General features: G+C 30.2%; 1 protein-coding gene across 3 annotated transcripts in view; it reads right to left on the bottom strand.

The window, feature by feature from the left end:
* Nucleotides 1-16364: 16364 nt before the first annotated feature.
* LOC129976202 (latent-transforming growth factor beta-binding protein 3-like) overlaps nt 16365-16484 on the bottom strand; it is a 64664-nt gene continuing 64544 nt past the window's right edge. For all 3 annotated transcript variants that reach the window (XM_056089652.1, XM_056089653.1, XM_056089651.1), the window contains one exon: nt 16365-16456. The gene's annotated coding sequence lies outside the window, so the exon portion shown is untranslated. The remainder of the gene's footprint in view (nt 16457-16484) is intronic.

Raw genomic sequence — 16484 nt, forward strand, 5'->3', positions numbered from 1 at the left:
TTATTTTAATTCTAGGCTGCCACAAGCAAGTTCATTTGGATGTTGGTGGATATCAAATCCCACATACAAGAACCTATCATTATTGCTAGATTTATCATGCAGAAAACATGCAACCGTTTATAATTTGCTCAAAAAAGCAGCGATATACTCGAAATTCAAAAGGCTTGAAAGCGCTTTAGCTAAATTCCGGAGGATTTCACAATGCACCGTTTTACATTTAAATTGAACTATTCGCATAGGTACAGATGATTAAGTAAAGAAAAGAAATTTAGAATGGAAGTCAAATTATCGCAATTTGCGACACTATATTTTTTTTTTTCTTTTAACTTTGAAATAAACAGGGATTATTCACAGGAAAATTAAAAATGAAGCTACTAAGGCCTTGGTCGAATGACGAACTGGATTATGTTCATTTCCTGTCTAGGTACTCTTCTAAGGCATTAAAATAAATCATTTTTTAATAAAAGATATGGAAAAATAGAGGAATTGTAATAGCATCAATAGGAGTTCTACGCAAAACTAATATATATATATATATTTCTGTAAGATTTCTTCAGGTTTATGAAAATTAAGAATTCAGCGAAGTTTTCATACAGTCGCTCCAAGCCAAACTCGGACACCAAGGAAAAAATACTAATACAATCAAAATTTGTAAACTAAAAATGATAAGAAATTTATTTAAATGAATTTTCAATAGCATATTTATTGCAATTATGAAAGCAAATAACAAAAATTAAATTCATTTTAACCAGATATTATGGCAAAAAGCAAAATAAAAGAAAAATAATGCACAAGCCAAACTCGGAAGAATAAGAAAATTTTAAAAACTAGTAAATATTTCAAATGAATAATTGTTTTATATGCAAGTCCTTGTTTTTATAACCATTTTAAGAAACTTAGACATAAATTAATTTTTTCACAAAAATTAATTTCAATATTTTTTTATTCCTGCAAAAATACTTTTTTCAATTCATCTTTACAGGAAATGGTGTGTTCCCAGACTTTTTTCTTCAGGTATTTCTATAAATTTTCGATGGAATTTATATCGGAGCTTTGGGGTGGAGTGTCCATTACGAGAGAACAATTATATAGGAGCCAGGAACGCACTCGATAAGCATTATGTTTCGAATCATTTTCCTGATAAAATCGCCAGTTGTTGGCAAGAGAAAGTTTCAGCACACATTATCGAAAATTTTTCTTTAAAATGTCGAGGTATACATTCTGATCCATTCTCCCTTCAATAAAATACAGGGTTCCTCATCCAGTAGTTGAATTCGAGCCCCTGACCAATACTGATCCACCACCATGCTTCACAGTTGCTTACAAATTTTTTTGTGTGAAATTTCGCCTTCGATTTTCTCCAGACGCAAGGCTTGCCATCGGGTCCAAAAATGACAAATTTTCTCTCACCAGTAAATAAGACATTTTTCCAATAAGAAAAATCCTTGTTTTCATGTTCCTTGCGAATTTAAATCTTAGTCTGATTTCGCTTTCTTATGAAACGCTTTTATCTGATTTCTCCCCCCCCCATTGAGATCTGCCATATGGTGCACATTTTTATATTGTTCATGGGCTAAATTTTTTTCCTAATTCCTTTTTAGCAATAATAGAGGGGTATGGTGCACTAAGTAATGGATTTGCTTTTACTTTTCTGATTAAATATCGATCATCTGCTTCTTTGAAAATCTTATTGTGGGCTGGCTTAGGCATATTTTCTACCTGATTATTGGTTTTAAAGCATTTTATGATGTCATTAAACGTTGAATGACTTCTGTGGGTAATCTCCGATATTTCTGGCACATACTTTACATTTTCTTCATGCTTAATAACCAATTTTCTTAACTCAATGCTCGTTTGGCCTCTTTGCCCTGATATTTTAATTAAATTATTATTTAATTCCACAATAAATGAAAATAACACAATTGGAAAGTTCCATTGAAGAATTATAACATTAATCGTAAAAGTGGAAGTAATTTTTACCCAATACGTTGCAATTATTTTGTGCTTAATTGTGAGATGTCCGAGTTTGGCTTACGGACTCCTTTTCACAAATTATAATTTTATGATTAAATTTTTAATTATAATTTATGAATTGACGCTATTTGACTTTGTTTTCAGTTGTACAATACATTCACTGTCAAAAAAATCTTAGTTTTTTTTCTAATTCAGTTTTGCTAAAATATTTTGGCAGGGCAAGTTTTTTTTCTGTGGTGTCCGAGTTTGGCTTGTAGCGACTGTATTTCATATTGGTTCATTCAGCCATCTAGCAAATGATAGTGACATTTAAATAATAATAGTTTGCACAATAATTGTTTAAAAATGCAAAGATCTCTATTTTCCAAGAAAATCCCTCTTTGAATTATTGACAGTAATAAACCTTCTAGGAAAAAAAATTTATTCGGAATTAATATTTAAGTAAAAAATTTTTCAAATCTTCAATAAATAAAAACTCGTATTTTGTTACTATATTCGTTTGAACTAGAAAAAAAAAACAAATCATTACTTACCCATTATCATTCAGTCAGCTATCAATGATGAGCAAGGTTTAAAAACGCAATATGATACGAAACACTCACAGATGTTTAAAATATTCAGCAATACAAGGAGCATTAATAAATAGTATTATCTTTCCAGTTCAAATATATTCAGACATTTTATGTAATTTATAAAATCAGTCTTCAACCTTAGACAAGGAATGACAAAATGAAAACTAGCAAATTTTCTGAGTATTTATCAGTTTCTGAGACTCTTGAAATTTCTCACAAATCGTTCTCTTCTTCCAAGGTGACTACTCAATAAACCGATATTAAAAAATGGGTTACAAAAATAGTTATCCAAATTCGAACCCGGAAGGGGCAAATGTAGTATATATAAGTATTATTATATAAGCAACAATAATTTCGATGTATTTAAAAATATATCTTTCGGATTTTGTAGAAAATTAGGGCAAAGTGAAGTAGAGGTGGCTTGTAAAATTGTTACCAATCATATGTAATTATTTTTTGTGCTATAAGCAGATTTTCACATAAGGGACATTAAAAAGTGATGGCCCAGTACCATAGGCGTCAATGAAGATATACCATGATATTGTTTGGCTCCGAATCCTAATTAATATTTTCTGAAATGTTCCGGGAAAACTTCTTTAGATACTTCAAAGAGTCGGTAATATAGTCTTTACCCAAATGCCGCATTTACACTCGGCCAGTTATAAGACGGCCAGTAAACAGAGCATGCTTAAAAATGTTGAAAGATGCTTTTCGGTCGATGGCAAGTAATTGTCCGATGGGCAACAACATGTGTGGTACTGATTTTTTTCTTACTGCGCATGCCTTTGTAAAATTTGGCGGGATTTTTTGGGGGGTGAGCGTGAAAAAATGGATGATTTATCAAAGATTAATTACATTTTTTTGCTCTTTGTTCATTCTGATGTGATGTTTTGGGAATTTTTTTTTACATTTTATTTGCCATCTATTTTGGATGGTTTTTAAAATTTAGGTATGTTGAAGTTTTTATTTTTTTTATTTATTTATTTTTTTTGTGTGTAAATACCCGTCATTTTACACGATACGCTATGATAAAGAAAACTCCTGGGACGCCAAAACGGCAATTTATAGCCAAGAATGGAATGCCTGAATTTATCTTATTTCTATATTTATTTCAAAATTTCGACACAAGAAAATACTTATTTTTAAGTAAATACTAGATTCGATGGAAATTAATCTACGCTCCAGTTTGAAGGCACGAAAAATTTTGTTGAGACTTCATTATCATCAATATTGTTCAGGAGACAGAAGAAGAGTCCACGCATCATTTTAGCCGAAACAGAATTCAACACAAACTGAAGGCGCTTAACTCAGGAAGGACAGGCTTCACCAGGATCATAAATTGAATCGCACTTATAATTCTACGATAGCGAGGATGAAATTTTATCATCTAAAATTATGAATATTTTGTAATAATTATCCATATACGATTCCGATTTCCCAATGGAAGCTTGAATTACATTTGCTCTGACCAATTTCTTCTATTTACAAAATATCGAATATATTATCGCTTTTAAAAGGGCTATTTCAAAGGGATCGAATAAAAAAAACTTTTAAAAATATCATGCCTGAAAGTTTATGATCGAATATAAACAATGAAATTGTATTAGTTTCAGCTCTCCCAATATGAGCATCAGTAATTTTTTAACTTGTTAGAGCTATTCGGGAAACGTGTTTTACGGCAGCTTTTATGCCGCATAAACATAAGAATTATTTTTACTTTAAAATGTTGAATTTTCATCTGACAACTTTCAATATTGTAAAATGGGGTGTTTTTAAATTAAAAATGAAGAAAAAATATACATTATTCATCGTCACGTGGATTTGAACCTGAAATCTGCAGAATGCTCTGAAATTCATTGCTGCTCAATTTATCAGGTCACACATTTGTTTACCGACATCTACATTTAAACTTCTAAGTTTGATTTAAAAAAATCTTTGTTTCAAATAGGATCTGTTTATGATCAAGAAGGGCAATGCTATGAATTGGAGTGATTTCTGCACATACACAATATATGGAAATTAAAAAAAAGTTATTAATTCTATTGATATTTTCAAATAAAAATTTATTTTTTGAAGTATGAACTTTTTAATAATTCGTAGTAACTTTTAAACTATAATGGAGTGTAATGTACAAAATAAATTGAAAATGAAGATAAAATATGTAAAACTATTCATCGTCTCCCAGATTCGAACCTGCGATCAGCAGAATGCTATGAACTGGTCAATCCATCAAGTGAAACACTTTTCGAGCGCCATCTATATTTAACCTATGAAGTTAGTTTGAAAAGTCGTTGCTTGACATAGGATAGGATTCTGCTCAAAAAGCATATAATACGGATTAAAGTGTTTTTTGCTTTTGCACAGTATGTGGAATTTAAAAACTGTATTAATTAGTTTGATATTTTGAGATAATTTATTTTTAGAAGTATAACCAATTTATTCTTAGCAACCTTTGAATTATACTGTGGTGTAATAAACAAATTAACCAAAACCATTCTATCGATATTTTCAGATAAAAATTTATTTTTGGTAGTATAATCACTTTAATAATTCGTAGTAAACATAGAATTAGTCTGGAGTACAATGTACAAAATAAATTTTTTAAAAAAGATTGAATATATAAAACTATTCTTCGTCACCTAAATTCGAACCTGCTATTTGCAGAATGCTCTGAACTGGTCAATAAATCAAATCATGCATTTTCGAGTGCCATCTACATTTAACCTTCAAAATTAGTTTAAAAATCACAGCTTGAAAAAAGATGAGATTCTTGTCAAAAAGCGTAATCCAAAGAATTGGAGATATTTCAGCGCGTGCGCAACATATGGAATTTAAAAATTGTATAAATTATGTTGATATTTTAAGAAAGAATTATTTTTGGAAGTATAACCATTTTAACAAATCGTAGTAACCTCTGAATTATATCGGATTGTAATAATAAAATAAATTAAAAACGAAGAAAAATTATGTAAAGCAGAACATTGTTTCTCAGATTCGAACCTGCTATCAGCAGAATGCTCTGAACTGGTCGATCCATCAAGTCACACTTTTTTCGAGCGCCATCTATATTTAAGCTTCCATGTTAAATTAAAAAATCATAATTTCAAATAGGATGAGAATCTGGTCAAAAAGCATTTAACATGAATTAGAGCGTTTTCAGTGCTTGTGCAGTATGTGGAATTTAAAATATTTATTCATTGAATTGATATTGCATTAAAATTTGATAGTATAATTCTCGTATATGGCTATCAAATTATGTAGATCTTTAGCTTTTCTGATCATTATACTATGCTATAATTGTATTGAATCTCTATAATTTATCATTGCTTGTGAAATTCAATTTTAAATTAAAGTGGAAATGAAGTAATTACAATTAATAAAAAGACATTTTTTTTTTTACTTAAACCAAGCGTGTCTTTAAAAAAATGTATACTAAAAGCAGACTCGTACAGCACTGATATCTTATGTGTACTGCAGAATAATTTTCATAATTTATAATATCTCGAAGAATTATTCAACAAAGGTTTCACGGATTTCTCGTAAAATTTAGTGTTTAGTTTTATTTTCAAAAAGATTTAAATGATGTTAATAATTGTATTTTATTTTGTCGGTTTATAAATAAACAAGTTTATCAAAATTAAAACATCCCTGCTTTGAGCCCTATATATAAAGAACTACTCAGTGTATAGGCTCTAAAATTGTTGATCATATTATTCAATATATGGGGAAATGAATTACGTGAAACAGAATTAGTTCCCAAAACATCGGTGGATGGCGCTATACATCAGAAAATATTCTGAAAAGACACAAACTATACATTTGTAGGACATTTTATTCGAACGCATCAAACATTAAATCCCATGAATCTTATCGATGCAGGGGAAACTGCTCAATATGGTTTCTTTCTTCACGATGTAAAATCTGCATTCGGTAGACAGCTTGTTCAAATGCGGATCGTAATTGATCAAAAATGATGCTTCTTACATGCAGAGTCATTCTGTCTTTCAAGTCGGCCAAGGTTACCAGACGTCCTCAATAAACAAGACTTTTTAAGTACTTTATTTAATTAGGTAACTTCCTTCAAAAAAGTAGTTTGAAAATATTTACTTCATAAAATATTATTCGAAAGGTTAGGTTAGATTATTCAGGTTTTTTTGGCACAAAAAATATTGTTCGGAAAGAGAAAATATGAAACACTTACACTTCTCTTACATACACAGTTGTTATTGAACACACACTTCTCTATAATATGCCATTAAGGTTAAAATTAATTAATACTTATTCTAATTACAAATAGAACCTGTGTAATATAATTTGTGAAACAATACTATATTTGAAGTCAAGTCATGTATTCCTTAACCATAAAATATGAAAAGAAAATAAACACAATAAGAGAGGCAATTTTTGTGTTGAGTCTATTTTATTTTGAGGGTTGATGGGATGAAATAAGAATAAAATGAAATGCTATTGAATGCGCCTATTGAAAAGAGTCCAAAATGGCATGTCTTCAAGAAACGATGTTTGGTTTCATATGTTTGATCTTATGGTATTATGGTAGCAGGCCAGCGATCTCAATCGTCTGCAAAGTCTCTACAACGTTCGATGACATTCAATTCCCTATACAGGAATGCATAAAGTCACTAGTAGGGTAACCGCTTGCGGTCATAAAGTCAAATCCGGTAATAAGTAAGTCCATCATCAGGAACAATAAGCACAAGTATTTGCACAGCAATAAAAAAGGTCCGCAGAGTGAATATAAATATATAAAAATAACAAAAAATATATACAAGAACACTATATACAATATGTACAATAAAGATGTCCATGGCTGGATTTCTTTTTTCTCTTGAGGAATTGTTTCTTCTTTTTTCCATTAGCACTCTTTTAAAGTCTAGTACAAAAAGTTCTTTGAAAAAGCAAAAGATTTCTGATGGAAAGCTTTTTATAATTCATAACTTAAAACGTTCCATGACATTTTCTTGCTATATTTAGTTAGGTTGAAGGATATCTTCTGTCTTTGGATGGAGAGATGCCTTGAAGCGTTGATCAAATATATTTCGAAGATTGCTATTGTAGGTAGATCACTGAAGTCCTTATAATTGTATTTATTTATTGAAATATGTTTGATGTTTCAGAATCCACTCGGCACAGATGGTCATTTCATCTTGTTCAGTCGCATCAAGATGTGCCAGAGGGTTATCAAAAGTCATCAAATCGAAAAAGGGATTAGTGAATGGATTTATGTTGATTTTCGTGGTAGTTGATTCTGGTGGATGAAGGGTTGCAGCTTCATCTATGTTGGAATAGGAATCAAAGGCTTCCTCGTCAGGTTGCAGGATAGTTTCATCCACAGAGGTCGCAGTATCAATTTTGGCATTCTCTGGTTCGTGGTCCATTGCCGTTTGACAAGCAGTATGCCTTTTACTCAATCCATCCATCAGAAAATTTTTGAACATCAGAATATACGGAACGAAGAAAACGCAAGAAATCCAGTCATTCACGAAAAAAACTCGATAATAAATCCACATGAATGTGCCAACAGAAGCATATTCTAGCACACCCATTTCTAATTACGGAAAAATGTTATTCTCCGATAAAAATACATTCTCAAAAAAGCTCAATATAAAACTCAACACGTCGAGCAGTTTCAAGCATAAAAATGCCCCTTTTAACAAAGTTACTGCTTAAAAGACTCTCACTGTTTAAAATTACATTGTTACTATAAAGTTAAGTAAACAATGTGATATTATTTTTATTGTTAAACAATGCTAGAAAACAAAGCAAATTTATTTTAAACGCTGTTGTTACTTGTACAATTATAGAATAAAGCATTTGGTTATTGTTAAAAATTGAAATTAAAACGATAGATTAATGACCTTTTAAATTATATTGAGTTATATATTTATACAGTAAAAATTAGACAAATTCTAAACTATTTTATGATTTAGAATTGGAATTGAGGGGGGGGGAGCAAAGCAAATTGTGCAGAATTTCATTGTTATTTGTTAAAATCGCATCATTTCGAATATAACATTTGGAACAGAATAATTATATTCCAAAATATGAAATAGCAATAATTTGTAAGTATTTTATAATCATGTTTTGACTTGCAATCTTCTATCATATTATTACATAGGGAAAAAAATCTAAATGAGAGCAAAAAATTTAACAGAAAATGGAAAGTGTGTTTTCATCTTCACTATGATATATATTTGCACTTTTGAATCACTCAAACTTAACTGAAAAGAGTAAATCATGGAATCAGCATCACTATCTTTTATACAGAATTAACATTTTAGTTTTTCAATGGACATTTCCAAAAACAAGTAGAAAACAGTGGGAGCATTCACCCCGGAATATTCTGGGATACTCTCTGATGTGGATTATTAACTGCATGCAACAGGCTGACAATAGTTACGGAAGAATCAATTAGAAAGCAATCTTAGGTGACTCATCGTTCTCTTATTATAAATACACATGCACTAGAAAACCGAATGTTTGTTTTGAAGCTTTTATTTTTGTTGTAATACAATCAAAATTGGACTGATGACTACAACTTTAGTCTCATAATTTCATATATTTTATTTATTGTGTTTTGAATCATTGCATACATGTGAGAGTACAGACGAAGAGACGTCTACCCCATGAGGAAATTCATTTCAAATTTGATACACATCTGCACAAGATTTAGTTTCAATATTTTCAATGAAAAACATGAAAACGAAACCAGTGCGATTTTTCTCTTTATTATTGTGAACATAATGCATGAGCATAAGCGCAAGAAGCTAGATGGATGAAATATGGTAAGACCATTTCGATAGAAATTTCACTTCAACATTTTTAATGAACAACATGAAAACGAAAAAAATGTTCTTTCTCTTCGTGCCATTGTAAACATAATGCATGAGCACAAACGCAAGAAGCTAGATGGATGTAATATGGTAAGAGTATATCTGCACAAGATTTAGTTTCAATATTTTCAATGAAAAACATGAAAACGAAACCAGTGCGATTTTTCTCTTTATTATTGTGAACATAATGCATGAGCATAAGCGCAAGAAGCTAGATGGATGAAATATGGTAAGACCATTTCGATAGAAATTTCACTTCAACATTTTTAATGAACAACATGAAAACGAAAAAAATGTTCTTTCTCTTCGTGCCATTGTAAACATAATGCATGAGCACAAACGCAAGAAGCTAGATGGATGTAATATGGTAAGAGTATATCTGAACAAGATTTAGTTTCAATATTTTCAATGAAAAACATGAAAACGAAAAAAATGTGCTTTCTCTTTGAACTATTGTAAATATAATGCATGAGCGTAAATGCAAGAAGCTAGATGGGTGTAATGTGGTAAGAGCATATCTGAACAAGATTTAGTTTCAATATTTTCAATGAAAAACGTGAAAACGAAATCAGTGCGATTTTTCTCTTTATTATTGTGAACATAATGCAAGAGCATAAGCGCAAGAAGCTAGATGGATGAAATATGGTAAGTCCATTTCGATAGAAATTTCACTTCAACATTTTTAATGAACAACATGAAAACGAAAAAAATGTTCTTTCTCTTCGTGCCATTGTAAACATAATGCATGAGCACAAACGCAAGAAGCTAGATGGATGTAATATGGTAAGAGTAAATCCGAACAAGATTTAGTTTCAATATTTTGAATGAAAAACATGAAAACGAAACCAGTGTGATTTTTCTCTTTATTATTGTGAAGATAATACATGAGAATAAATGCAAGAAGCTAGATGGATGAAATATGGTAAGTGCATTTCGATAGAAATTTCATTTCAACATTTTTAATGAACAACATGAAAACGAAAAAAATGTGCTTTCTCTTCGTACTTTTCTAAACATAATGCATGAGCGTATTTGCAAAAGAAGTGAAAAAAATAAGAGTTTTTGAAAACAAGCTAATGATAATTGATAAAATCGGAATAATAGTTTTTATAAAAAATACAAATAACAAAAAAAGAATCGCAAAAGCAATAGAAACTGATTAAAATATTCTAAACAAATGCATTTCTTCCCCCATTTAAATTTTGATGAAAATTTTATAAATTTTGGTTCTTATAATAAATTAAAGAAATTATAAATAATTATTTTTATAAATAATTATATTTATAAATTTTCTTTCTTTCATTGTGGTTTAATTTCCGCATAAACCTTTGTAATCAGTATCTAACATTTTTACGCTGTTGTTTTAACATTCCCATTTATAGTAAAAACATCATTTATTTCACCTTATTGTATGCAATAATTTTATCTTTTAAAATCTTTTTTCGCATTTATAATTTTTCATTTTTTTAACCCTTAATCTATTTTATATCAAAATTAATTATTCTTTAAATAAATATTTGATGGCATCATTAAAAGAAATCAATATTAATTAAAAATGAATCGTTTAACTGATGTTTAAATTCTGAAATAAAGAAAATGAATTGTTATAATCATCAAAAACAGAGAATTGTAGAGAAATTGAGAAATTTTGCACATAAAAAATTGATTTCAATATTCCTCCTTTACAAGCAGGAAATAAAACAATATTAATTAAAGCCTTAAAAACCTTATAAGCCTACATCAGAGATTTTTAATAAATTCCTCAATACATGCCAATATTTCAATTATTTTATTTTTAATATTACACTTTATTTTCATATTATAAATATATAATAACATTTAAAATTGTCGATTTTAATATGATCACGGTAAGGAAACTCGTACCATGTTTTTGAAATTGCTTTGTTACTTAGCTTTCTGCTCATTTGTTAACTGTTAATAATGATTGCTAGATATTTAATTAAATAAAACGTTTTCTTTCTTAAACAGATAAAGATTGATGATTTGACATAGGGATTTCAGGACTTAATCTTTTCCAAAAAAGATTACAAATATACATTCGTGTTCATTTTTAAAGATTGATTATCAGTGAAGTAAAAATACGTAACGGAAGTCTAGACAAGAACATGCAAATTTAAAATGCAAAAAAAAAAAAAAAAAAAAAAAAAAAAAAAAAAAATCAACTTTTAATGTTATCTATAAAGATTTATGACAAACATAAAAGCATTAAGAAGAAGAAAAAAACATAGTTCTTTAAATCAATTCTTTAATAATTTTTTTTCTGTCTCAATGAGTCAGAATATTCCCCATTTTAATTTCTGATACAAATAAGCAACAAGTTATAGTTTTCTGTGTGACATTAATCCAATGAAGAGAATCAAGTAATGCTTCCAAAACCTATTGATTAAAGATTTAATGACAGGACCACATATCAAATTTTATTTATACATTATACAAATTTTTAAAATTGATATACATGTCAATTATATTTTTACATGATTTTCAATTATTCTGCTCGCATAGTCACAAATACACGGACTGAAATCATTTTACAACCACTTATAATGCCGGAAAAAAAAATATAAATTGACATTTATTCAAAAATGATACTTCGAAATCGGGAATTCGTGAAAATCGCAGGAACGATTTTTTTAGATAGCAGTTATACATTCTGTTCGATTATTTCGTATACAAGCGGTAGCAGTTGTTTCTCCAAAACAATACTTCCAAATAAAAGCGTTATTCCCCAGCTTAAAAGTGTGGTCTTTGAGCAAAGCCTAAATATCAATAGCGATCAGAATTCTGTTTTCGAAGTCTGTCACATGAGGCTCGGGTGTCAATCAAGAAAACCGATACAATAGGCATTGCTACCAGGAAACAAATACTTTAAGAAACATTTTTTTAAAAATTTCATCATTTTAAAATAGATAATTCTTCCCAAATATTCTGAATTAGATATCATATTTACTGCAAAAAAGTCATTTATTCACAACTCTAAGTTAGGATTATTTCCTTTGTCGGCAACATTTCTGTGTCCTTAAAACTGACTCGACATATTTAAGAGATAAATTTTATCCCCCATGATTTTAACTGTTTGTTTATTTCTATCGAAATAGATTGCGGGCTTTTAAGCGTAAACTTTTTAACGATAATAACAGATTTCGCCATGGCATTCGTTGATTAAAATTAACTTTTTCCCATGCACGTGCAACCTGCTCGTGCAAGTTAAATTTATTTTTATTTTGAGCGAAATAAATTGTTGAAGAATAAGATTAAAGAGATGTAGAACGTTTATAAAGCGGCATTTTTGTTAAAGTTGTACGGGAAAATTCGAGGTTTCAGAAGAATTTGCAACAGATAATTTCTGTTTCTTTTTACTTTCCTTCCTTCCAAGTTGGGGATTTTCAAACGACTGTTGTGGTTTTTCTTTTCATCACAATTTCTTCCAATAATCTTTAAGCAGAAGAATCTCCCTTCATCGACAGATGAATAGATGATCCTCAGATGGCGCTACGTAGCAGCATTGATAATTCATCTATACCTGAGAAAGCGTCGGAAGTAGAAGCAAATAAATTCTCCTTCATTTTGGAAGCTCAAAACGGTAGCCTTCCAAAATTTATCCTAAATCCTTAAAAGAAAATATTTGTCAAAAGGTTACTGCAGCAAAATATATCGGCGTGACGCTTAAAACTCAAAATCGACACACAGCTAAAGAATTATGCTATATTCAAGCTTTTATGGGTATTCCAATTAGATCTAAAATATAACTAAAGCACGTTGCCGAGATTTTTACTGCATAACAATAAACAGACTACCGACCTCTGCGATTTGGATGAAAAATTAGAAACAGAAAACAATATCAAAATCTACGAATAAAGACGTTTTGGATCTAGGAGAAACGCAAATAATCCCTCAGAATCTCTATTAGCCACAATTTTTGGTATCATCATTCCAGATTACATTACAGTATGACTAACAAGACAAAGAGGAAATTTGTTGACAATCCAAGGCAATGCTTAAGAAGCTTTTCTGTTTTGCATCCAACAAAGAAATGTGAGAAAGATACAACATGTGAGAAATGCGGTGGAATATTGTCAGGGAATGATTGCTTTTGTAACAATCCCACTTTTAAATGCATTATTTGATCAAGCGAATATAAAGCGACAAACACTATTTTGAAAAGGTTGATTTTGATGTAGTTACTGGCGCTAAAACCATTCCTGATTATACAGCACTAACCTTAAGGTATCCGGAAATATATGTTTCATAAAAAAGGCGTATGGTTATATTTTAAAAAGTTAGCTAAAAATTCTGTTCAATGTTACAAATATTCCATTCAGGACTAAAAAAAATGTTGTATAAGTTTTGAAACATTTAAAAAGTATGAACAAAACTCATATAAGATGAAAGAAAGCAATCATTTTTAAAAAGGTAAAAAGATGCGGATGAGGCACTTTATGAAGGATGTCTTTTAAAATAATGCGAGAAGAATGAAAACATTGAATTCGTTCAGAATTAAAAAGTGGGCACTCTATAAGAACGTGCCGAACTGTCATTAGGCATTGACATACTGTACATGTAGGGGCTAGATCATCCAACAACAAATGCCTATGTGTATGTCTAGTATGAATTCTTAAACGGGTAATAATTGTATCCAATTTTTTGTTAGATAAACGGGCCAAAATTTGATGAAATATTTGATAGAATGAAGATTTTTTTGCATCTTTACTGTCCCATTCTGTTTGCCATTCTAAATTTAGAATGGTTTTTATATATCTCTTGATGTCAGTAAAAGGAACAGGACCTAGAAAGTTGAAAGAGAACAAATTTTTAAGGTTCAAAGGTTTAACCATCTGACATTTATTGAAGATCGGAGATTTTTTGGGGGGCCTAGCTTGGTAGGAGTCTGTAAGGAGCAAATTGAAAGGCCAGTAGAAAAACTCTAATCGAAAAAGAACTGTCCAATATATTAGAGGACCACATCAGAGAAGCGCCTAAGTTAATTCAAACCACAATTTTAGATCAAACCAAAATTTTTCAACTCTATGTTTGAGAACTTCATTGAAAATATCTTTCCGATATTTTCAATGATGTTTCAAAATAATTCGCAGTTTTTGGTGTCAGTAATGAAGAGGTCATCAGTATGAAAGAAAGGGAAAAAAACCAAAAAGTTGAAAACTTCGGACTCTCCTCAAGAGTTTGATATCAGAATTTTAAATGAAGCTTTTGCTTTTGAAGAAAACTATCCTTTAATTTCTAATGTCTTAAATAAACCGGGCGAAATGGATCTCTCAAGTGGAAATGAGTCCCTACTTTTTTTTCCTTCTTTGTTAGGGGGTGTTTTCATTTGTTTCTGCTCATCTTTTGTTTTGTGTTTCAGCTTTTCTTCCGTTCATGGGCTTTTTGTGTCCATCAGTCAATGGAATGCATGCATTAAATCAATGGATTGCCTTAAATCTAAAACGCCTTGGTTAAAAAATTCTTCTTCCATAAAGACATTCTAATTTTTCAAGGAATTTTCTTGAAACATTCTGATTCATTACATTTTCCACTTAAAAACGTTTCTCTAAAAGATAGGCCTATCAACCTTAGTAAAGTTGGTGGACTCGTCATTGCAATTCATTCTTAAATCCCATGTCAGACTATTAACTTGAGCTATTTATCAGCAACATATATCGAAATTATACACAATAATTAAAATGTTTCTTCAAAAATTCTCCTTAATAACAGTTAACATGTACTCTCCAAAAGGTCCTTTACTGAGGAATGGCTCGACAAACTTGCTTCCTTATGATGCAGAGCTTCCTTAATTCTTGGAGATTTCAATATCAAGCATCCAGCTCTTCGATAGAACATAACTCCTGCTTCTTCGAATCTATTTTTAGATTGCAACACAAACAATCAAAAGATGCGATTGAATACCAACACCCCAACCCACTTTACTGCAGCATCGAATAATCACCTGATCTCATCATGTCTTCACACTTCAAGTTCATTCGGATCCTTTTGATAGTAATCATTTTCCCATCAATATGGATATCAGGTGAAAAAGGATCTAGTTTATATATATATATATATATATATATTAATTCGATTTAACATCTTACAAATAATACAAGCACTGCTAGCGTATATAATATTTTTAATTTTTTTCTCGCCATCGTATTACGTAGAATTCAAATAAAGACAGATTTTTATAAATGTTTGAAATTTTGTTGTAATCATAACTAATATTTAACTGCAGAAATTTAACTATAATGAAGGATTTTTATCTATTTTATTAAAAAAAAAACAGTTGTTCTTTTATTTGATAAACTTAGAGAAATGCATAACGCAATGAACAGAACGGTTGAAGGCTTATAAAATTCTATGAGTTATATATCTAACAAAAATTGAAGTTATTGTTGTTTATAATGGCACTTTCCATGAACAAGCTCGCTGACGAAGTCAACGATTTTAAGCCGAGGGAGCGTCTCTTGTTTTAGTAGCGCCAACTAGGTCCAAGAGTATGTCTTGGCTACTCACGCATCACATTCGCTTGCACAACCCCTTTCTACAGGATGGCACATTCACACATCTCACAGATAGAACAACGGAAGAACAACCATGCCCAAACCGAGACTCGAACCTAGTTCGTCCAGATCACGGGGAAGACTCGCTACCCCTATGCCAGGACACCGGCAAATTTGAAGCTAAAAAGTGTTTAGCCGATTAATCCATTAAGATCAAATTATAAAAAAAAATTAATAGAAATTTTTAGCAGTGACTCATCTCAGTGAAATTAATGTTTACTTGCATGTCATTAATGGTGTCTGGTAACAACATAAATCTAAAACAACAAAATTTCCATTTTATGCATAACAATATTTATAGGAGTTTTTATTTTTATTTATTTTACATATGGTATACATTAAAATGTAATGTCATAATCCAAAGAAAACAACTCTATACTATATTCACGTAAAAACTCGCATGTTTGATGAAAACTTCGAATCTTCTCTTCCTGCGAAGATCACAAGTCTTTAAATTCAAAATGCTGCCATTATAAGTTTCTTACATCTGTAAAAAAATATTTTACAAACATGAG

The sequence above is a fragment of the Argiope bruennichi genome, chromosome 7 (assembly GCF_947563725.1).
Source record: "Argiope bruennichi chromosome 7, qqArgBrue1.1, whole genome shotgun sequence".
Classification (NCBI taxonomy): domain Eukaryota; kingdom Metazoa; phylum Arthropoda; class Arachnida; order Araneae; family Araneidae; genus Argiope; species Argiope bruennichi.